Raw genomic sequence first — 25,446 nt, forward strand, 5'->3', positions numbered from 1 at the left:
AGGGAAGCATGGGTAGAGAAGCAGAAGCTGAGATATGGACACAGGAGCTTAGAGTGTCCACCGTATGGTGGATGGAGATGTTGGGAGACAGTTACATTGGGAAATGGGCTGGAGTCCAGGAGAGCAGGGTACACAGAATGTGCCACTTTGCAAGACTCGTTGCATACATCCATGGGAGAGCATGACATGACAAAGTACTTATCAGTAGAAGGGGCCACTGAGAATGCAGATCCAACCTTGCTTCTGTACCACTGAACTAATAGATCAGGGACGGAAAGAGGATGGATCAGCAAAGCAGGATGAAACCTGGAAGAGGTTTATTATGGGCAACAAGAGTGGCCATGAGGACAGAGCAATTGTCACTTGTCTCTATTGGAAAGTAAGATTCGGACTAAAGATTAGTCATTGCATCATGGTTTTGATTGTATATGATACTGGTGGTCTTGATTGGTGCATTTGCATTGACGTAAAGCTTGTTTAAAGGAAGGGTGGGTGGAGAAGAGCTACAGGATTCATGAACAACTGTTTCTGGGATTTTTTCTTGTGAAAGAAACCCAGGAAAAGGGGCAGTGGTTACAAGGGGTGATCCTATGAGCAGCTCTTACTTTAAATAAGAAAAATGACACTCATGGGAGATGACCCCTAGCAAATGAAAGTCAATGACTCGGGGGAGGAGCGCTACCCTGCTCAGTGTTCTAAGCAGGCTGGATAGGACGAGATCTGGTATATTAGTGGAAGGGTAATGTGTTTAACACTGCAGGACAGCCTCATAAGACTTTCAGGATTTTCAGCATTGAGAATAGAAATAGAAGATATTTAGGTAGGTATGTGGATTTATTTTCACTGGTTTTCCTAGATTATGAATTCTCTTTTCCCTTTTCCTCTTTTCTTTAAGACAGGGTTTCTTTGTGTAGTCCTTGCTCTCTTGGATTTCACTGTGTAGTCCGAAATGACCTCAAATTCAGAGAAATCTACCTGCCTCTGCCTGCAGAATGCTGAGATTAAAAGTATGCTCCACCATGCCTGACTAGATTGTGAAATCTAAACAAGGACAGCGAGTACGCACTACATTTATATGATAAACCCTGAGGGTGTGGGGTCCAGGAGATCTTGGCACATTAATTAGCTGCTTAGTACACGTTAACCAATTGACTGCTAGATGAGTTATTTTTGTTTTTTCTTTTCTCTCTCCCTCTTCCTTCCTTTTCAATGATTCTCAAACGTATCACAATGAATTCTTCTTCTCATTTGATTTTCAATGAAAGAATAAACACTGTTAAAGAGGTAAAATAATCCAAGGGCCCATCATCGGTAATCTTTATTGAAAAAAATTTTTCTAAATTCTTCTTGACAGATTTTCTCAGTATTCTGTGATTCTGAACCACAATACAGACAAGAACTGGATGCCTATAACGTGCTGGGGTTTTGAAGTTATATTGTTCCAGGTGTGTTGTTAGCTATGGATGAGGAAACACAGATGTCAGTCATCCTGCCTGAGCTTACAGCAGAGAGAGGAACTTCAGGCCTGCAAGGTCTGTGGCCTTTTAACTCACTGCCCTGCTTCTGAACTGGCTGTGGCAGTGTTGGGGCTCACACATGCTACCCAAAAGCCCAGGGCAAGGTTTTCTCTCAGTGATTTATATCCTAAATAATTCCGTTACCACATAATTTCAGAACTGTTTTCTAAGAATTTTGTCTTGGCTTAAAGGATGCATATGTAATTAGTGCCTCTTAAAAAAAAACGCAGCGCACTCTGGGGAGAACTCACAGAGATTCCCTCAAAAGACACTGTGTGTAGCCAGATTTGTTTCATTTTTTCCCCCCATCGATTTTGATAGGTACCTGTCTATTACACAGAAAGAGGGGGAATGATTTCAGAGTCTGAAAAACCACTGGAACTAGAAAGTGAATTAGTTATACTTCTTTGCAAAGGTAGAATTCCAACTGACTTAGAATTATGGCCATTTTGCTATATTTTGGTTTTTAAAGTTTCATAAAATTCAATATGTTAAATAAAAAGGAAGTGTCCCCTATATTTTGAAATTTTCCCTCTTCCTACCCTTTGTTAGCATTTGATGAGTCTCTCTTCTAGCCTTATGTGCTGTCTTGGTTTTCTTACACATTTACAGCATATCTAGGGAATGATTCCATTTTTATATCCACAGATCCTCCTATATTAGAGTGCTATCATTCCCCATTTCTATGTGGAAGGTCATTTGAATTTATTTTCAGATTTTCATCATTATAAATAGTGCTATAATAGACACTGTGTAGCTACAAGAAGAGTATGTCCCTAGCCATGAAATTGCTGGTTGAAAGACCTATGTGTTGAACAGCTGTGGCAGACAATGCCAAGTTAGTGAATAAAAACTATCTCATCAAAGATACCGTCAGTCAAGATGCTGTTTACAGAGCCTCCCCACCCCTACCTGCCTTCCCCTGAATATTATCAGTCTTAATATTTGCTGATCCACTGTAGTGTTCCCTATGCCACGAGCAAATTATATCAGAAATATGTTAGCGTCCTTCTCCAATGTCAGAATTATTTTTGAATAATAATAAATTCATAATGTGTTCACAGAATGAAGGCAAAGAGTCATAAAGCCAGGGACTTAAAATGTCAAAAGTCCAGAGGAGCAGAGAAAGTGATATAAATAGAGTCTGTATTGGCATAATAACAGGTAAGGCAATAGGAGAGAGAAGGGATCTGGTTGGCGAGGCTGTGGCAGCCATGGGTCAGGCCACTGCTGGTCACAGGTTAGAGAGCAAATCGGCATGGTCAATAACCACTTAAGACCTTTCTCCCTTCCCAACTGTCAACCTGTAACTTTTCTAGGAATCGCATGAGAGACAGTTAAAATCCTCGTGCAACCCTAGAGGTTCCTGGTTTGAATTTGTCAGCTCACGATCCCACCTTACCGAAACAAGATGGGGGGAAAGAAGGAAAACAAATTACAATAACAAAATCAAAACCACCAACAATGATCAGCCTCCCTCAACAATAAACCTTAGCACAGCAAAGCTTGACAAAGCCTTCAAGCCTGACGACCTGAGTTGGATCCCAGAGACCCACATGGTAGAGATGGCAAAAACTACTCCAGCAAACTGTCCTCTGAAATCCACATTTGTGCACTGGCATGTGCAAGGCCACATATACACAAAAATTCAAAAAATGTGATTAAAAAATGTAATGCCACATATGGCTAATGCCGAGATAGGTAATAGCTTACTCTCCTTACCATGCCTGAGCGTGTCTTACTTCCTATCACTCTTCCTCGGGTAAAGGTCATACTGCCAAGGGTGTGTCTTTAAAAAAAAAAAAAAAAAAACAACTGGGTGCCACTCCTTTTTGGCACTCTCATGCTCAAACATGCATTAACATGTCTTTAATAAAATCTCCAGTGCAGATTCATTATAAACCAATAAGCCTTGAAATCCCTTTTTGTATCGAAGCCTCCAGGACTGGTTTGACCTACGTCCTGGTCCCAAAACTCCAGTGTCAGGGAAGAAGGTGGGCGGGGTGCAGGGTCCGCAGGCTGCTGAGTGTCATAACATGGAACTTTGTCTCTGCTCCTGGCACCTTAGAGCTAGATTAATGTCAGAAATAATCTTATTTTCACTCCAGTTTTTAGGTTCTTTTTCATGGGTTGTGGGTTTTTTTTTTTTCCTCAAGGAGAAGCAAATGTTTAGAAGTCCTATCAAGAAATGCGTAACTATAAACAAGCAAGGACAGGAAATGTACCGGAGACCTCTTGGTGACGGTTTTAAGCCGCATAAAAAGACCACATTTAATCCTATACACCATGGTCTTTCTGTCAACCTGCTGTGGGGAAGGCTGGTGCTCAAATAGTGGGGCTGGTCAGAATTGTGTCCAAACTTAATACAATCCATATTTTTTTAATCCTTCAGCACTATTCCATTAGGAATTTCTATTCTAGGTTGTACAGAAAGTGAATTAACATCTTAAGAAGATTCTCTTTATTTTGACATTATTTTTAGCTACACTTTTTAATTTTTCCTGGTATGATTTTTTTTTTTTTGTCTTTATGGAAAGAGAATGATGGCTCACAAGAACTTGCTTTTGAATTTTGAGTGCTTTACGTCTAACTGCCATATCTACTCCTGACTGAAACTACGCTGGGAACCCTGAAGGGGTGATTCGTATTGTAACCCAGCTGTCTGCACAGAGATTACATAGGTAGGGCGTCTAAACGACACAGAGTTCGTTGAAATCTGGTACATATTAGAAAGCTTCCGGCTTCTTCTCCCCCCCCCCCCCCCCCCGCCTAGTATGACTATACTGAGATTCACAGCTGAAACCCGTTCATTTATCACAAGAATGTAAGAGTAACACCTGTAAATTCGAAGAGACCACTTTGAAAGTTGACACCTACAGTTAGTGAACTTGTCTCCTTCAGCACAGAAATCCTAACATTTTTGTTAATGTTTGATTGACTTAAGAAATATGCCACAAGCATAACCTGACCCTTATTCTAACCTCAGTTGCATAGAGCAGTGGGTGTTTCCCTGAGCTGTGACAATTCCTTTTATGTCAGTCCATTGAAGTCTTCACAAAATTGCCGAGAGACATGTCTCACTCACAATTACTCAAACCGGGAAGAACCGACGAGTCTGGAAACACAACACAATCCAGCACGACAGAGACTAGAGGCCATTTCTTTCTTTAAAAATGATCTTTTTTTCCTTATCTGCCATAAAAGTCCCAGCAAGGCCACCCAGGCTGTAAAATAAAATGAAGATTCATTGTAGGGCAGCTGAAGGGGCTTTCAGCCTGGTAGTAGTCCTATGACTCTGAGGATGGCGTCTTTCACATCTGTATTGATGTCTAGAGATGACCGTCAGAGTGACCTTGGCGATGTGGAGGGAGGAAAAAGCTCTGACAGCCCCTAGTTTTCTTTAGCCTGCCACTCCTCAATGAAGACTCTTAGCAATTTGGTACGGGAAGCTTTCAAAAAAAAAAATCATCAATTAAATGGTCATTATATGTGCAGGGCCTTTGGGAATTCTGAAATCCATCTGAAAAGTCCTAACTATAGTGGGGATTTAGAATCTAGTAAGAACGATAGACTTTCTTGTGTTGCTCAGTGATGGTGACTGGGGGGTGGACGGCAAGGACATTGATCCAAACGTCACATTTGAAATACAGCATTGCATGCAAAAGACAAGGAAGTGCGGGAAGGGAGATGGGAAAGGAAAGCAGGGAAAATGTTTCATGGTAGAATTTTATATAATAAGTAAGACTCTGCCTTCGAGAGAATTCAATTTCTCAGTGGGCCTGTGGATGAATTATGATGTGGTCTTGCGGGAGACAGAAAAAAAAAAGATCAAGGGGAACAGAGTGGACAATTTATTTTGAATGGACTGGGAATTGTATTAACAGCTCAATTAAGCACCGATGGTTTAGAATTAGCTGAGTCATTGTCTTCCTGGGACAAAGAAATTCTAGCTGTTGGAATTTCCTGTATGTTTCACATAGATGGGAACTAAGATGTGCTTACATTGTCCGTGTTGACAACGGAACCAACCCAGACCTCCTTCATTTGCAGAGTGGAAAGGAAGATCCATTCATCCTGTTTTCTAGAACTCTGACAAGGAAGATTCTCTTGAGTTTCTATTTTTAGACTGATTTTTTTTTTTTTACTGGATGAATTGGGCCTGGTCCATGCTGAATATTGCCCATCTCTTGCCCTACTTTTTGCCCCTGACGCTATCAGAAGGAGGCCACTACCCTCCCTTAGGTAGGAACTGTTTCCTGACCCTACCAAGAGTGGCCACTGGATTAAAAAATGGAGGTGAGATTTTCCTTAAGCAAACTCCAGTTGTTTGCTTCATTGTTTACTCTCTCTTTTTTCACCTTCCCTCCACTTCACTTTCAGCCCTGAAGCACCTCTCTCACATCCACCTTTTCCCACAGTAGCCTTCCAGTCCGGACACCTAGTCCCACCCTTTACTAGGCTCACATATGGATCCAAACCCTTGAAGATCTGTTCCCGCCTGCTGAAAGCTGTCCCCGCCCCTGCCACTGCCTCTCTCCAGTCGGAATCAATGTAGCCTGTTCTGTGTTCTCTCCATCCTAATATGAACCTTTGAAAGAACGTTGACCAACCAGAGCATCTAGGAACTAAACCACTACCTAAAGATTATACATGGACTGACCCATGGCTCTAGCTGCATAGGTAGCAGAGGATGGCCTTGCTGGGCACCAATGAAAAGAGAAGCCCTTGGTCCTGCCAAGGTTGAATCCCCAGTGTAGGGGAACGTCAGGGGGGGGGCGGCAAGGGAGGTGGATGGGGAGGGGAACACCCTAATAGAAGAGGAGAGGGAGGGGTCAGGGGCTTATGGACAGGAAACCGGGAAAAGGAATAACATTTGAAATGTAAATAAGAAATACCCAATTTAAAAAAAAGAAAAAAGAAAAAAAGACGTTGACACAGAAATCTTTAAAAAAAAAAAAAAAAGCAAAAAACCCTCTAAGCGAATAACTATTTTCAAAGTGTCTTATCTAGTTCCCTAGATTTTTTTTCAGTTTCCCCGGATAGTCAAGTGGGAACTGAGATCTCCTTCTTTCTGTTTTGCCCCCCACCCCCGCCCCCAACCCCGTCCCTTGGCACAAAACAACAAGCAGAGATGGAGGAATTTCCCATTAAAAACTCTCACGTGTGTCCTCTGTGTATCCAGTAGCGGCGGGAGGCCGTTTCAAGCCCCCTGCAGTTCTTGATAATAGCTATTCCTTTCTAATTCTAGCTGTTCATTGCTAAAATAGAAAGCCAGAACAGAGCAAGGGTGTATTCCCTGGGGAATCTAAACTGTGGTACTTCATAACCAAGTAGAAAGTATGCTGGCCGTAGCATCTTGATTTGCAGTTATGTGCACTTACCAGGAAGTACTGGGTTACCTTTCTGTCTCTGGTAGCAAGAAAGATCATAGGAGCTATGCCAAAGAGAGCAGCTAAAAACTTAAAGCAAAATTTAGATTATGGTGTCAGCTTGTTCTCAAATGAGTCAGATCAGTGGGGAGGGGGCATGCACAGAGCATTTTAAGAGTAGCTGAAGAAATATAGGAATTCAGCAACTGTGAAAAGGATGGAAGGCATTTCCAAGAAACTAGTCTGTCGACCATCCGGGCATGATGCAATCTGAGGTCTCACCTCTTTGTCTCAAGAAGGCTTTAAGAATAGCACCATTCCCAAAATATAGAGCTCCAACAGCTGACCAGCCATGTTCAGATGAAAAGTCCATGACCATTTCCCCTACAGCTTTTGTGCAGAAGCATTGTTGAGCGGGGTGGCTCAAGTGCAAATGGAATTTTAAAGGAAATAAAGCTATTTTTTTAAAAAAAAAAATAGATAAACCATTCATTAAAATTTGATTATTCTAAATTTATCCTATACTAAAATGGTTTCAGTTCAAAATGTAATTCCTGGTGCTCTTCACCCTATAGTGTCTAAAGCCCCCACAGAAATCTTATTCAGTAATCTGGAGAGAAACTGGCCCTCTCATCCCGCACAAAGCTGTCCTATCAGTAAGGTAAGCCTAGCTTCGTGTCGACAGTAGAAGTTGGTGATAGTCAGCTCTGGGCAGGGATGGCGAGTGAAAGCTAATTTTAAAATTTTCATTATGAACTCAGAGCACAGCAATCACTTTATATTCACTTTGATCTCCACCACCTTGAAAGGCACAAAGTATGGCCCTCTTTTATCCAGTACATGACAGACCCAGTATTCTCCTGGCGATTTTAGTTCCATCTCCTGTGCTGCTCTCTCACAACCTGCCTTCGCGATGCCTGTAGATTGCCCTTTCAGGCGGAGTTTTGTTCTCCCTCACTTTCTTCTTACAGCTTGAGTGTCTTTCCATAGCATTACGGTACTTCTGTTGTGACCTCACGCTCAAACAACCCATTCTGCTCGCCACCCTCGCTACTCCTTACCTTGTTAGCTCTCTCTTACTAATTACCTGATTCATGTAATTTTTCAAACCTACTGGGGTGTGTGCATGGATCCTGCTACCTTCTGTGCACACCTCTCCCCTTCCTAAAATTAATTAGGATCTATAACCTATCATTAAAACAAACATCCTTAAAATCACCCTGAATTCTTTTTGCTCGGATCGTCTGCGTAGAACGCATGCGCAGCATGACTCCATTCCAGTATAGGTCAAACCCCCTGTATGCTGCCCACTTATTTTCTTATAACTGAGCAGCAAAGGACACAGCTTTGTTCATTTATTTCCATTCAAGTTAATAACCAAAAGTTCAGCCAACCCTGGGTAGTAACCACAAATACTACCTTGTTAACAGGATCTGCCCGGTTCTTCCCGTTCAAAAACTTTCCTGGTACCTATTCCCAGCACAGTCTCCTCATAGATTCCTATTTGGCAACATATACATCTAGTTTATAATCTGAGAAAGTAGAAGCAGGATAGAACTCTGTAGCGCTCTGCCCCGAGCCGCTACCATCTACTTCCGGTTCTAAACGATGCGATTCTATGCAGAGTTGCATGCTCAACCTGAGCAATAGGTCTTCCTCCTTTTCACATACCCAAAGACTCTGTTCTTCACGTTCTCCCCTCTACTGGATCATTGGGTTTTCCTTTTGTTTTATCACTTCTACCAGCAAGTAAGTCCATTGTTTTTCATCGACGAGTGAAACGTCTCACCCCTCCCATCTACACGTCCGGGTGTACCTTCTGTCCACGGTTCCATTTCCATTTGCATGGCAAGGCTGCCAGAAAAGAGCTGTTTGTATTTCCCTTACAACTTCATCGAGACTGATTGCCAAGGTCACAGTGCCCTCTGTGATGCGAAACTTAATTGGAGATTCTCAATCTGCTGCCTGACCCCATCCGTAGCTTCCGAGGATGCTGCTCAAGTCCTCGTGCTCAATGGCTGTCCTTTTCTTTTTCTTCTTCCCCAAAACGTTATTTCGCTTGGAAGAAACAGCTTTCTACTGGTCAGGTCCTCCTTTGGTCTCGTCTCAATTTTCTCTGCTGTTAGCTCATTGGAGAGAACGGGCCTCAATCCTCAGGTTATTTCTGCCACAGCATGAGTTTGAAGCCAATCTGTGTGACGCAACGCCCAGTCTTTAAAAAGGGGGTGGGGGGATAAAATGACCGTATGACATCATGTTGAATCCTGCAGTCTGGAGACTTTAAATCTGGTCCCTTCATGGGAAACTTTTAATCTTTAGTTTAATCCACTATGCCATACATATAATGACTTGGATACAATTCTGTATTTGATGTCTCCAGTTGAATACATCGTAGAATACATATGAATACATAAAAATACATCCCAAAGCGACCTTGCCTACTGCTCAGAAAACCTCAGCATCTTTTTTTTAAGCACTAAATGCCAATCACCATGCTCCAAACTTACACAGATGACAAGACCTTGGCGCTGAAGTGTCTACTTCTCTCTTCCCACTCACCTAACACTCATCACATGGTTTTGACTTTATTTCTTCCGTCACGGAACAAACTACTATTTGACCACAGTGTGACCCAAGCCACTATTAACTTTTCTTTGAATGATTGTAATTGCCCCCTGACACTTTCTGCTTTTTAACTTGCTCTCCCGCCGTGTGCCAGGAAAACAGTAGTGGTTGTTTTTAACCTTCCTCAGATCTTTTACTCATCTCCCCACTGGCTGTTTCACTCAGCCTAAAGTCCTTCAGGACCCAGCAGCCTCGGCTGGTCCCTTCCCTATCCACCAAACAGCTCACGGCCGCCTTGCTTCCCACCCTCCACTTACCATCTTTTCCTCAACAGTCTATCCTCCTCCTCACTCACTGGGAATGCCCCAGCCTTCTGCATGTATTGCTTCTTTCTGAAGTATCCTCACTCCAGTTAGTCTCCTGACCCACTTCCTCACTTCCTTCAGGGCAGTGTTCAGATTTCTCTGTATTGATCCTGCTGTTCCAGATTTGCTGGATGTTTCTTGTGTCTCTGTATTCCACTCGGATCCCCATGCACTCTCTCCTAAACAGGAGACTTGAAATAACTATTTATTAACTTAATTCATTTCATCTTCTATGTCCATTGCATTGCAAACTTCTTGGAAATATGCAAAAATGCTGTGCCCAAAGCGTGCCTGGAGATAGATATGTATTGTGTTAATAATTTTCAGTAGACGAATGGAAATTCCTTTTATAGATATGGACGCGTAAACCCATAATCGCACGTCAATGAGTGTGCTGCTGGTATGCACCAAGGGCAGCTTCTTCTCTATGCACTTTCTTCAGCCCCTTCCTTTCTCAAGCTCCCCACATGGTTCATCAGGTACCTTCACTGTTCATGCTTGCCAGATGGGGGTCCAGGATTCAGAGCATATGTGGCTCAACCTACCTGGCTAACTTGCTAATGGTGAAGTGATAGGGGTTGTCAAAGGGAGAAAGGACCAACACAACTTGGCAGACAAAGGAAAGACTCGTCTCCACATTTCATAAATTTAGAGGCAGATGCTGGATGTCAGTCAGATAAAGGAGAATGCCTTTTCAGGTAATTGGAACAGCTTGTGTAGTACCATGAAAGTATACTCTTTAGTTCACTATTACTGGGGAATAGGTTTTACAATAGTAAAACCAGGACAGGAGTTAGAGGCAATATGGTGGAGGGCTATAGGACCTTGCTAAATACCTAAACAAAGTATCTTTTTGGTTTAGATTAGTTTTAGATTCCTCATCTCTATGTACTCTGAAAAGAGAGATCGGGACTCAACCAGGGTCATGATCCAGTTAAACAAAGAGGACTAGGCCAGGGATGCTGTGAGGTGTGTACAAGTGGGAAACATGTGGAAGAAAAGTGATGATGGACAGAGAGGAAGCATAACTAGAGCCAGGCAGGACAACGTTGAGGATGGCCACCGATTATGTTAGGATCAGAAAATAGGGTGAGCTTGCCAGGGTGGGATGGGGTGTCACCCACGGGCATCTTATGGGAATGATTTCAGGTCACTGTTTCCAACATTTACATTGAGATGCCTTAGGAACACACAAGTTGGTAAAATGAGTCTGCAAGCCTAAAGATCAGCAAAGAGGAATGGCCCCTGGGAGGAGTGAGTTTGAATTCTCTGCGGCAACCACGAACCAAAAGCTGGAGAGATGGACAGCAACTGGGGGAATTTAATGTGGACTAAAGAAGGAGATGAAAAATGAAGACCAGGTCTTCAGAATTGGTAAAAAGAGACAGCATGCATTCTAGAAATACCAATGTTAAAAGCATCGTGTTGGATTCAAGGTCATTTGCATAGCAGACAGAAAATGACAACTTCAGAACTGTGGTATATAGCAGGGGAGCATTGTTGAGGTGGAGATGTGAGGAGAACTTGTTTTCTTGTCCAAATAGGATGAGAGGCCAAGATGTAGATGCACTGATATTGTCCCCTGGCTGCTCCCAGTGACGAGATTGCTGAAAACTTAGGAGACTACCCGGCTTGTCTATTCTCACTAATTAGCATCCTCTTCCCGATCAGTGTGCAGAGTCCTTGTTAAATGTTACTATACATCTTGGGAGATTGTGGGCTAAGAAAGAACAGAAGATGGAAAGTTGGCCATATGGTCATGTGGCGATCCTTTAAAGCAAGGGGCAGCGAGTCTGATGAGGAGCGGGTTCACTGTGTGCTTTTGTGTGGTCAGTAGACAAAATAAAACGGTCCCACCTTCCAAATGACTTTAAAAACAAAACAGAGAATGTTTCACAACAAATGAAATTTTAATGAAATTCAATTGTTATCATGTACAGGTGAAGGTTTACTAGAAGCTGGTCAAAGGCATATTTATACGCTTGTTTGTTTAGACATAGCTACTTTGATATTACCACGGAGATTGACCTCGGCAACTCCTACCACATGCCTTGTAAAAGCCTAAACTATGCACTACCTGGCTTATTACAGTAAAGCCTCAGTGACCTCTGGCTTATAATAAAATCCCTGCCTTAGGAGAGGAAGGGAAGCCCCAGAAGACAGGGGAAGGGGATATCAAGGCTGTGCAAGGGGAGATTAGCCTTCAATGACAAAGAAAAGATGTTTCGACCAAGGAAGCTGGAAGCCGGGGAAAGGGCTGAGAAGATTGTACAAACACAAGCAGGTTTGTCGGTGCTGAAGGAGAAACGCCCCTCCCCCACTCCTGCTCACATTGGCGTGTTGAACTGTCATTGATCATCTCATCCTGGAGGACAAAAACTGCCCTATTCATCTGTGCCTTTCCACACGAACCTTTCCACAGGGTTCTGTCAGCACACGGACTTTCTTTCAGCCACTTTCACTAAATATTTAATTGAATCCCAGGTGAAACTCTATTATAAGCGCATTCCTAGAAACCTCCGCCCTCAGGGCCTTGCGTTTAATTCCCTTACTTTCTTAGATCCACATTTATTAAGGCTTGATGTTATATTTAGAGGTAGGAGGAAAATATAAGCTGGCTTCTGATTTAGGTAATTTTCGGTTCGCTAAGTGGATCCAATATAGTCGGAGAGAGTTAATATTCTTATTCAAATTGGCCATTTTGTTTTCAGTGTGAATGGATTTATAAATCATTAGAGGTCCGGGAAGAAGGTAATATTGAAATATAAAGTTAGTGCAGAGTCTCTTTAAAAGTGGTGACCATGTAAAAAGATCGACACAGGACTTTAGAGGGGAACACAAAACCTAGTACAGAAAATAAAACCCAAAAACTCTCCTTTGGACTGCATAGAATCCACTTAAGGTATGAGCTGAAATTCCATTGCACACCTCCAATCGGTGTCTTACAGTCACTCATACACTGTCAGTGTCTTAAAAGTAGTTACTGAGTAAGACAGAAGTGCCAAGAGAACTCCGAATGAACTGCTTGAGGTTTACTTTGTGTCTTGGCATAGGAATTTCCAAGGGACTTTACATAGCTCTTGGGCAATTTCTTCTGCCTCCAGGAAGGATTTATGCCTTAAACTTACCCATTTAAAATAGATATTCACGGTAGAAACTATCAAAGAAAGAAATCCATCATTTTATGATTTCACAAAAGGGGAAATTACCACGTGAAATGATGGAATTTTTAAGGTGCAGACACACAATTACATGAATATGTATACATTCACCCCAATTGCCCAAACGACTACAATGATTATTTTAGGGAAATAAACATTATGTATTCATCTGAATGTGCCAATGATTTACATATTACTCAGTCTCTGGGGAACTTGCAAATTAATTTCCCATTCAGTTATTTGATGGCCTTCATTCTTTCCAATAAATCTTTGAATCCCCAGGGGAGTTGGCCCTGGATGACCTATAATGATATTCATCTTGGCATACCTGTCTTCGTCATTAATCTGCTTGTAGACATGGATGGCTGTATGGGGCCCTCAAAGGTGACTGATGATAGTGCTTTAACTCTTTCTGTCCATGGAGCACACTACATAATATGAACCAGGTTCATTTCTGAGCCTCAGCGGATAATCTGCAAACTCTTACACCTCTTCTCCAGTACAGGGAAGTCCTGCAATGGGGCTGTTAGAGGTGGTAGAGAAGAGATGTGTGGGGTGGGAGATAATAGCTGTGTATGAAAATTTATGTAACCTAACAAAACTAAAGATATGTAATAGACACCAAATAGGAAATGACGGTACTTCTGACGTTATACCATCTTCGTGTTCTTTATTGCATAATGTGGTAAAACTGGTTGTAGCAACTCCTGTTAAATTCTAATCCAAGGTCAAAGTCTCTAGCCAGGTCCTATCACTTTTCTTCGGAACCTCATAAACTCTCTTAGTATTTTTCCTGGAAAAAATTTTTCCTCAGCTCAATGGTGCAGTGATGGAACTTTCTCCTAACAGTATTCCAACACGGAAAAATACATGTAAATGACATATTGCGAAGTTTATTCTTTAGAAGAAAAATGACATACTCTTTTTTTTCTAAAGCCACATTGTGGAGGTCTGCTGCTGGCTTCTGTGATACAGACTGGAGTGGTTATTCCTTCCCACTGGCAATCAAGTCTACCACAGTGTTATTAACACCGTCACTGCTTATCCATCCATCGCTCTTCCTGTGCCTTTCCTTATACTGTTGTTCTGTAGCGGAAGAGAGCTTTATCCAGTTCTGTCTGCCTGAAGCCACTTGGTTCATCCTGAGGGACTGTCCCTTCCCATCCCAAATGGCATCCACCAAGACTCCAGGAAACACAGCCAGAACCCTGCAGCATTCGATAGCCAGTGGAACCTTGGTCTTCCAAAGCCTTTTGTGACTTTTGGTGAGAAAGAAACAAATACAGAAATAGGTTCTTTAGAAAGCAGGGCCAGATAGATATACAACTTGGTTGGGTTTAGTTGATCAGACTTTTGTCCCCCGCTGGACAAAGCAGTTGATCATGCGTCTTTAATCTTGCAAAAATTAGATTTATTTACTTTAATGTGTATAAATATTTTGTGTGCATATATGTCCTTGGGTCATGTGCTTGCCTTGTGTCCGTAAAGGTCAAAAGAAAGTGTCAGATCCCTGAAACTGGAGTTGCAGGTGGTTATGAACTGCATTATGGGTGCTGGGAATCAAATGCTGACCCTCTGCATAGGAACAAGTGCTCGGATCTGCTGAACCAATTCTCCAGCCCTACTGGTTTTAATCTTTAGGCTGTTGAGTTCCATAGTATTCACGATGAGGCTTGTCTCACTGAAACTCACATCACAGGGCACACAGGACTATTCTTCTTTTATTTAGTTAAAGCTGTCATCCAGTTTCACATGGTATATTTAGGTATACTATGCCACGCCTTTAAATATTATCTATTTCCCTCTCAGAAAGGAAATGCTGTGTAACAGTGAACATTTCTACGTGTTCAATTCTGCATTTTAAAAAGCTCTCATTGTTTCCTGCAGTTGTTAAACATGGTCTGCGCAGATGAAAGAGACGGGAACAGACGGGTGGCAATAGGGAAGTGGCCACATGTAACCCCCTGCCTTACTTTTCCTGGCTCTAAGGCCCATAAACTTACAAGTTGCCCTTCTACCTTGCAAGACTATTTAAGGGCAGAAGTAAATGTTTAAACCTCAGGAAGCACTGTGAGTCCATTGAGATATGGAATATTTTTTTGTGAGGAAGCACGAACTCTGTAAAACACTGTATAAAAGGTTGTTCATAGAGTGGCGATGATGGATATCTCTCTCTTTTTAAAAATAACCCTCTCTAATAATAACTTTTACTTTTCCAATTCTGTAACTGAGTGTGTGTGTGTGTGTGTGTGTGTGTGTGTGTTTGAGTGTTTGTGATATTCTTTAAAAGAGTCATTTCAACTTTAACTATTTATTCATTGTGTCCAAAATAGACTGTTCATTTAGATTGCTCTCTCTGCAAATACCCTCGGATCATATTTACTCCTACACATTATTTTCTATGAGTTTAATGCCAATGTTTACAAAAGCATTGCCACAGAGGGATCTGTTGTTCAAGACATTTTTCTCCAGCACTAGAAGATTTTAATATATTCTACAGCACACTCTGTTCTTTGCTCGTAGAGAAAAGAATCAACAGTGTGAATAAAAAAGCGTTCTATTTTATAATTTCCCTCCTCTTTTGCTTTCTGATCCAGCTCTTGAGGATTCGTTTGAGGAGAAAATTCTCATCATTAACCAATGTATCAGTGATATTGAATGCCACTAAGCTCCTTGGAAATTGATTCCACGTGAATCTGAAATACCACTCTTCTGCATGTAATAGTTACAAAGTTCTTTTTTTAAAAAAAATATGAATGCCATAAACTTAACCGATGCTTGCATTGACAGAAATAATAATGTTCTTGGAGTGGCTTACGTATTGGCAGAGGTGTTATCTAATGCGTGAGGCTCTCTGGAAGAGTCTGAATATGCCAAGATGAACGTATATCTTCACTCAGTACCAGTGACTCTAAACAGATTGCCATGAAGCCGGGCACGCAAAGTCACAGGCACAGCTCATTGGATTGGGAACAGAGCAAAGCACATCTTTCCCTTGTTTGCAGGAAAATAAAGGGGAAAGGATGTTGACAGAAATGTTGATGACTGGTGCCTAAGAAAAAGGCCCAAGAAATTTTATCAGTAGGAAAAATCTTTTTAACAAGGCTGAAAATGTGTTACCAGCTGCAGAGTGGCTATAGGAAAGGAAAAAAAAAAATTGCAAGACATCTTGTCTGATCCGATTCTTGTAACCCTGTTGTTGGGAAGAAACAAGTGTTTACAATATTGCCAGCCTTTCAATCGGTTTTATTTAGACAAGCTTGGGAGGAAACACAAACAGGAAGTCAGTGTTAAACAATTCTGTCCTCTGAACAACCTGAAGTTTTACCAGCAGTAGCCAATATTCTAAAGACATCTGTCTCAGTGTTTGTGTACCTTCTGTTTCTTTCAAAATGGAAGTTCCCAAGAACTTACTCCACAGTTTTCGGAACCTCTCATGGACAAGTCTCGAGATCCTTTCTAAGACTGTGAACACAGCCAGGCCGGTCCCTTGACGTAGACACCCCTGTTTCTGACTTTATTTCTAGAAACGGAAACGCATTTGCATAATATGCAAAAGAAAAATTCAACATGTGAAAGGGGGAAAAAAAAGATCACGAGAACTATAACCAGAAACGATGAGAAATCAGGTTAGTAGGCATCTCGTGGTTACTACTTGCCGTGTTGCCCTCTGACATTGGACTTTTAGAGGCGCCTATTTATAGCCAAAGATTTATTGAGCAAAGCACATTAAAAAAAATGTCCCTCATGCGGTTGCCTGGGAAACATTTCCCAACTATGCTGCAGTGATGGGTTCTTTTCAGTAGCAATTAGTAACCTGTAACAGAACTCACTGGCCGAGTGTTCGGTTCCGAAAGCCTCAGCAGCAGATCTCCCTGGGATTGAAGGAAAAGAAGAGCTGGCCAGAGGAACCTCTTTGACAGGAAGATACTAATTTTTTTTCCCAATTAGGTGCTTTTACCCAAGGCCATTTCTTTTCTTTTCTATCTTTCTTCCCCCCACCTCCACCCCCAGTGGTTAAATTTTATAGTGGTTAATGTCCAGCTATAGGTTATCTAAATTCCCCCTCTCACATAAAACAGTCAAACGCGTCTCTAGCTGCCCTGGGCACTTCCCCCTACTTTTTTTTTTAAATGTAGGTACAAACCCTCCTTTTTTTCTAACAGCCAGATAAACTACTTTATCATCAAGTTGGGACCCCAGAGCCGTGAGGAGTGTCACTCAGTGAGTCCTTGGCGAGCCATTTCCAGTCAGCCTTTCCATCCCTTGAAACTCTGAGGAAGGGAAGAGAGGCTACATTAAGTGCTTTGCAGTACCTGTGAGGTGAATTTAACGGAAACACCCTGGTGTTGGGTTACTTGTAGAAAACGTTACAGCGGGGGAATGGATATTCACCAGTCAAAAGCAGTCAGGTCTTCAGGGAGGCTTGGAGACAGCAACAGCAGACTTCAAATCTAGCCTAAGGGTGGGGCGTTGGTATCAGGGATCAATTCCTTTTATTTCTAAAAGCGTAAATTTACAGCAATTGAAAATGTTTAAAGGCGCATACTGATTTCTAAATGCTTTTCTGACTAACTCCACCAGAGCAACCATATGAATATCCTTTATTCATGGTTATTTAACATTATTTTATATTAAATTAATAGTAATAAAGCTTTGAAAGTATAGAAAAAGTCAAAGTAGAAAATATCAAAATTATGTTTATTAAAAAATGATTTTGATTTGGTTATTTTCACTTAGCTAGTGCTTATGTGTTTAAAGCGCAGTAATCCCCCAGTATTAGTGGAAGAATGATTCTGGGACCTACTTTTTGACAGGAGTAGGTGGGATGTTGCAGAACCTTGCATAAAATGGTGCTGTTTTGGCACAAAACCAGTCTGCATCCTCCAACACACACTACATCATTTCTAGGTTTCTTATTATACCTAACACAGTATAATGCTGTGCAAATAGTGTTTAGGGGAGAAATGACAAGAAGAAGAATCTGTCCAAGTTCAGGACAAATTATTTTTTCCTAAGTGTTACTGCGTTTGGTAGACTTCTGTATATGTGAACCAATGGGAACAGAGAGCCTATTGTTCTAAGACCACAGTGTGTATATTGTTTGGTGCTCAGACACAATCACCAATTCTTTTACGTTTCTCTCCAGTTTTCTTCTGTGCACATTAGTTGCAATTAAGCATACTATATTTCTGGTAATTTCGTCATCAGTTTTCATTCTATAAGCATTTTCATTGTCTGCACATAACCATTGCTGTAGTTTTAATGGTTATCTGAAATCCTACAGCACTGAGAATATATTTTTAAAAGATTTCCATGCTTCTAATTTTTTAGCTACTATAAATGTGATGTATTCAAATATCTTCGTATTCAAAACTACACTGTTCTTGCCCGTTAAGTCTTGGTGTCTCTGGATTCCAAGATTCATAGACTACCATAATTGTAGCGGTATATGTAAGCATAGGCTTCCCCAGGTCAAAGACATAGTGTATGAATATTACAAGTTTATTAGATTGTGAGTGGCCATGGACAGTAGCAATTATAAAGCCTAACATTATATTACTCATTTTTATTACATGTTCTATAGATGACCCAGCAGGAAATAAGTAGATATAGATGGCCAACAAACAGTAATTCCATGGTAGTCAGCTACAGGTCCCAAGGTTATAATATCCAATACAACAGGCTCTTCTATGAAGTGTCAATTCTGTTTTCATGTCTCCTGTATGTGACTTTATGTTTCCATGTAAAATCTAGGAACCACAAATGAAGACATGTGGCAATTATCTTTCTGAGACTGGTTCAGTCTGGTCACTGTGGTCATCTTAAAGTGCATCCATTTTCTAACAACCGATATAATTTTGTTTATATGGTAGAAAATATTCATAGTATATATAGCACATTTTTTATAGATCATTCCCCTTGGACACTTAGTCTGGCTCTGTAACTCAGCCTTTGTGATGAGTTCTGTTATAACAATGATTAGTATTTCTGTGATATAGTCTGTGGGCTTCAGGAGTGGTAGAGGCATGTGATGGAGTGGATCTATTTTTAGCTTTTAGAGGGACCTCAACAATGAGTACCCTGGAGGCTGGAGTCGTTTACATTCGCATTAATAATATTTCAGGGTTCCCTCTTGTCAACACCTTTATCAACATTCATTATTAAAACGAACAGGTTAGCGCTCTTCCTCAATGTCTTGTTGGGTTTTCAAATTAATACAAGTGGAACGTCTAACATGAAGGAACAGATAGATATGTTGCTTATCCATATGATAGCGTATCTGTAGCTCTAACAGTCACACCCCAGTATCGGAAGGCTGCATGATTTCTTTCCCCCATAAATAAAACCAAGAGCCAAATATGCCTGGATTGTGGTTTCATGTAATAGTGTTCCATGATAAAAATAGACATGAATAATGAATACTAAATAGGAACCGAATCTATGAACAAGAAAGAAGATGCAAGCTTCAGACCATGCAGCCTGCCACTAGCTTTAGTAGCCATGGAAGTAAGCTCATTAATATGGTTGCCTAAAGGAGAAATCTAATTTTCTTCTTATATTTATTCGGGTTATATGATTACTGTAAAGCATGGAGGTGGATTTCTTGATCAGGAGCATGGTTTTAATCTGTCTAAATGTACTTTTATATAGTAGTATTTTAAATAGTCATCACAGTTGTTACATTTAGTTGATGGCGTTCTAGATTTGAAATGATTTGGGAAAGGCAGGCTTTCTTTGTTTTTATTCTCGATCTTTAATGCTAAAAGGAAGTCTGGTTTTTGTTTGTTTTGTTTTGTTTTTAAGACAGGGTTTCTTTGTGAAGCCTTGGCTGTCCTGGAACTAGCTCTGTAGACCAGGCTGGCCTAGATCACAAAGTTCGCCTGTCTCTGCCTTCTGAGTTCTGGGATTAAAGGTATGCACCAATTGGATGGTTGCCATTTTGTCCTATTGACAGTGTCCTTTGCCTTACAGAAGCTTTGCAGTTTTATGAGATCCCATTTGTCGATTCTTGATCTTAGAGCATAAACCATGGTGTTCTGTTCAGGAAATTTTCTCCTGTGCCCAAGTGTTCAAGGCTCTTCCCCACTTTTTCTTCTATTAGTTTGAGTGTGTCTGGTTTGATGTGGAGGTCCTTGAGCCACATGGACTTGACGTCTGTACAGGGTGATAAGAATGGGTCGATTTGCATTCTTCTATACCAATCCTACATCTCTTAGAGTGCTTGTATCTAATATGTACAAGAACTCAAGGAGTTAGACTCCAGAGAACAAATAATCTTATTAAAAATGGGGTACAGAGCTTAACAAAGAATTCTCAATAGAGGAATATTGAATGGTCGAGAAGCACTTAAAGAAATGTTCAACATCCTTAGTCATCAGGGAAATGCAAATCAAAACAACCCTGAGACTCTACCTCACACCAGTCAGAATTTAGCCATTCTCAGATGACAGTAGATGCTGGCGAGGATGTGGAGAAAGAGGAACACTCCTCCATTGCTGGTGGGATTGCAAGCTGGTACAACCATTCTGGAAATCAGTCTGGAGGTTTTTGGATATAGTACTTGAGGACCCAGCTATACCACTCCTGGGCATGCTCCACTATGTTCATAGAAGCCTTATTTATAATAGCCAGAAGCTGGAAAGAACCCAGATGTCCTTCAGCAGAGGAATGGATACAAAAAATGTGGTACATTTACACAGTGGAATATTACTCAGCTATTAAAAACAATGACTACATGAAATTCTTAGGCAAATGGAATGAGCTAGAAAATATCATCCTGAGTGAGGTAACCCAGTCACAAAAGACACACATGGTATGCACTCATTGATAAGTAGATATTAACCTAAAAGCTCAGGTTACCCAAGAAACAATTCACAGACCACATGAAGCTCAAGAAGAAGGAAGACCAAAATGTGGATACTTCAGTCCTTTTTAGAAGGGGGAACAAAATACTCACCGGAGGAAATACAGGGACAAAGGGTGGAACAGGGACTAAAGAAAAGGCCATCTAGAGACTGCCCCAGCCAGGAATCCATCCCATATGCAGTCACCAAATCCAGTCACTATTGCTGATGCCAAGAAGTGCTTGCTGACAGGAGCCTGATATGGATGTCTTCTGAGAGGCTCTGCCAGAGTCTTATTGATACAGATGAGGATGCTTGCAGCTAACCATCAGACTGAGCATGGGGATCCTAATGGAGGAGTTAGAGAAAAGACTGAAAGAGCTGAAGGGGTTTGCAACTTCATAGGAAGAACAACATCAACCAACCAGACCTTTCCAGAGCTTCCAAGGGATTAAACCACCAACCAAAGAGTACACATGGAGGGACCCATGGCTCCAGCCACATATGTAGCAGAGGATGGCATTGTCTGGCATCAATAGGAGAAGAAGCCCTTGGTCCTATGACGGCTTCAATGCCCCAGTGTAGAGGAAGGTCAGGGTGCTGAGGTAGGAGTGAGTGGATGGGAGTGGGAACATCTGCATAGAAACAGGGGGAGAGGGAGGGATTATGGGAGAGAGGAAAAGGGGATAATAACATTTAAAATGTAAATGCATAAAATATCAAATAAAATAAAATAAATAAGGTATGCGCTAGCCACTACTACCTGGCTGAAAGTCCATAGTCTTCAAAGTTAGTTGTGATGGAGACAATTGGTATGTGAATGATAGATTTTGTTCACAAACCTTCCCTGCCACGCTTGTGCACTGCAGGTCCAACATGGCAGCTTCCTTCTCTTAGGATCCTGTCTTCCTCTTGCCTGATGAGTGGAAACACTTACGTTTAGCACTGGATAGCTCGACACCTAAGCTTCATGAATCTTTAACCTTGGCTAATGGTGTCATCATTCATTTTGGTTCTTGCGTTGAAAACTCCTTCAATCTCAGTTTGAGTGTCTGTGATTCGCTCACTGCCCAGTCCTTTTCTCCACCCTGAGACTACCAACCTATTCATTCACAGCTTTCTAACTTCTTTTCATGAAATAATTTAACAGTCTCTCGGGTTCCCTTTCCAATTCTTTCTTTGATGAGTTTCTAGAGCTTCTTAAAATGGATGTAATCAAGCTCCCCTCACTCTCCTGAACACCACAGACTGGTGCTAAGATGGGTTCCACGTATCCCCATCACAAATGCTTGCTCCCAACAAACTGAACATCCTTAGCCTGGGTTCCTCAGTGTTTCTCAGATGCACATCAGCCATGACCGGGTAACGTGCCCACAAGGGCCACACTAGATTAAATCCCTAGTCAGACTTCCTCAGGCAGAGTACTGACTGTGCTACTTAACTGGCCTGTGTCTCAGTGTTCATCTACACAAAGGAGACGCTTTGAAGAACTGCCCTGTATGCTTGTTTCAATGGTGTGTGTGAATTAGTAATTATAAACCCAGTGACCAGTGTTTGGTAACTTCTAGGTGATTTCGATAACACTGTCCACCTGGTCTTTATGTTCGTATGTATCCTTCAGTTTTAAAATACCTTCCTCATCCTGTAACTCACTCTTTGCATCTGTTTCTGTGAGTAGATGTAGAACCACTTAGGTCCCTGGTTACAAAGTTTATTTCTGTTAACATGTCAGAGTACACAACTCACTTCCAAGCATTACTAGCAAGTATACAACAGATGCTGCCACTGTATCTATGTCTGCCTATATATTTGCTTGAATGACTTCATACATTATATACCAATGTGCTACATATATATACCCATTATACATATAAAAATATTTATTTCATTGGCCAAGTGTTTATGGTTTTGTATAAATGAAAAAGAAAACCAAAACAAACAGCCTCTCTTAGTCTTGACTCTAAAGCAGTTTTTTGGCCTCTTTAGCTCTGGTTTAACCTTATTGACTTTCAGAAATCTATCTGTTCAATTCCACTGTTCCTTTTATTTTCTTTTAACTGTTCAGTTCGTGGTTGATTTTCGGTTGTACCACGTAGCTCCACATTTTATTTTGTCCCGTGTTAGATATCTAATTCGGCATAAGAAGAGTTTGCGACAGCCGCTGTTGGTGCGCACTATGACATCAGTGTACCCTTTGTGCTCCTGGGGAGCTTTGCTTCATCGGGTTCTTTCTCTTAACAAATGTTGTTTTCTGACGCCTTTGTTGGGGTAGATGGAAGGGTGGGAGGAAATCTGGACCCTTCCTAGTCTGGGTCACTTTGCATAAGGATTTCTTTGCAGCCAAGTTCGGATGATTTATGTTTGCATTGTACCTGCTGTAGCTGTAGTCGTAGAGCGATTCCAGCCATTTAACCTGTGCCCCGCAGAGTGGTCCGTTCACCGGCTGCTAAATTTAACATCTGCTGCCTTCACCGTCTGATGTCCGAATAAAATGAAAAGCTACAAGAATAGGATTCCATGTTCGTTTGCATACATGTTCTGTTACATATATGTTAAGCTTTACCCTTCATAATCGAGATTACATTTTTCCTTTTTTGCCCAACCAGAACATATTGTTTTCCCCTCCGTCAGCCCCTCCCACAGTGCCAAAATCAGAAATAAGAAACTACTGTAAATACTTTCCTGTGTGCCCTGTGTTCAAAGTACATTGGTTTACAGCTGCCTTCAGCCTTCCAAACATGTTAATAATATTTGACATTAAGTATTTTCACACTATTTCAAAGCTGAAACTCTGAGGGCAGCACAGATCAAAATACATGAGAAACACTGAGCATAATAAAGCTGGCTTAATTAACGTTCCCTAGTCTGGATAGGACCAGTAGCGGAACCATTGGACTATTAGCTTTTGAAGCCATAAACGAGATCAGAGGTCAGTTTATTGCCAGGCTTAAGTAGCTTGCTGTCCGCTAGCTTCTTTTCTCCCATGCTCATTCACCATTTTCAACTCAAGCTCCATGGTGTTTCCCATGTTTTCCAACTCTCTGTGGGTGGGGCAGTACTTCCTTGAGTTACTTAAAGGCTAGACTGTCTCTGTTACCTATGACTTTGACCCCACCTCTCATCCTTTGCTGACCTCACAGCCTCACAGATAAACCAGCAATGGTCTCATGCTGCTCAATCACATGGGGACGCCACACTTGCTTTTTCTCTGTTTCAACACGTTTGAACACTTGCCATATCTCCTCTCTCCCCAATCCACTCAAATTCCCTCCTATTCTAGTTTGTAAAGCTTTCCCCTGACCTGTGTATATTCTCCACAGCAACATTTATGCAGTAATTGCTTTCCCCCTAGAGTGACCGTGGGTGTCTCCTTTAGCACGGGAGCCTTGGAATAGCCTGTCTCCTTACATAGTGTCTCAGGGGAACTTGGAGTTCCAGGTTGAAGCCATGGGCTTCTTAGGATCTACCCTTACAGTGTTCAGAATGGCCTTTTGCAGACTCCTAGAAAAGAACTCAATAAAAGCAGTCATAGGGGAGGTGGAAAGGGCTAGGCGGTACTTTTTGTCTAAAGAATAATGAAGAATTTGCAATCATGATAGGCATACGCAATTTTACTATGAAAGATTTGCTTTCTCTGTTGGATTATGATATCCCAAAATGAAGTAGGCTACTAGAGGAATTATTTTATATTACATCATTTTTATTTTAACAATTTCAACGTAAAGACATTATACTAATTTTACATGAAGTACATATCAGGTTGATAAGATTTTAAAATTAAAGCAATGCCCCCTAGTCACCACCACTCAATCACATCCTTGGGAGCAGTTTTCTTATTTTTTATTTACTTTTTTTTTAATTAGAGAGATTCCAATCTTCTAGCAAATAGTTAATATTTCCCTTTTATAACCCTAACAGTTGTCTCAGAGCTTGAGACATGGTAACTTCCCAATAAATGTTTGTTGAATTGGACTGCCTTCCTCCTGGACTTTTAAGCTGACATAGCGAAGTTACCTACTTCCCTAATAGGCTCGAAGGAGATGGCGGGCAGCTTTATCAAGGGTGAGCTCACCAGGAGCTGCTGGGGTAAAGGGAAGATAGCACGGCCTCAAAACACACTCAGCACAGTGCGCCTTCCTGTTGGTTGGATCATCCTTTGAGCAGTAGTATATGTCCATGTTACCTCTGGAGCCAGAGAGCAAACAGCTTAGATTCCTTCTAATAATTGTTGCCTAATCTGAAGGAAAAAGGATAAAAACCGAATGATTCTATGATGTCGATTTGCCTTCAGAGGAAAGCTAAGCCATTGAGAATCAATAGTAAGAGCTGAATTATCTTAGTTCATAACGTTCAATATCGTACAATTAAGGGACCCGTTTAATCTTGGATGCAGTTTAACTGTTGGAGGTAGTGATCTCGTCTTTGTCGGTTACCAATCTGAAGGACTCTTGGCTGCTGAAAGTGTCACGTAAGCAGAGGCACCGTTGTTCATTGTAATGTGTAATGTGAGGCCCGCTGCCATAGCTGTCTTGCATGTTGCAGACAGAGAGTTCCAGAACGTTGGTCGTAATAAGGTGTCCATTTTCTAATTTGTTTTAATCATGAGGCAAGTTCCTGAGATT

The 25,446-nt window shown here is 41.4% G+C and overlaps 1 protein-coding gene across 2 annotated transcripts in view; it reads left to right on the plus strand.

The window, feature by feature from the left end:
* The window catches only part of Csrnp3 (cysteine and serine rich nuclear protein 3), a 176,201-nt gene that overhangs the window by 60,231 nt on the left and 90,524 nt on the right, over nucleotides 1-25,446 (plus strand). The gene's annotated exons all lie outside the window — the stretch shown is intronic.

Source organism: Rattus rattus, chromosome 5 (assembly GCF_011064425.1).
Source record: "Rattus rattus isolate New Zealand chromosome 5, Rrattus_CSIRO_v1, whole genome shotgun sequence".
NCBI classification, from domain to species: domain Eukaryota; kingdom Metazoa; phylum Chordata; class Mammalia; order Rodentia; family Muridae; genus Rattus; species Rattus rattus.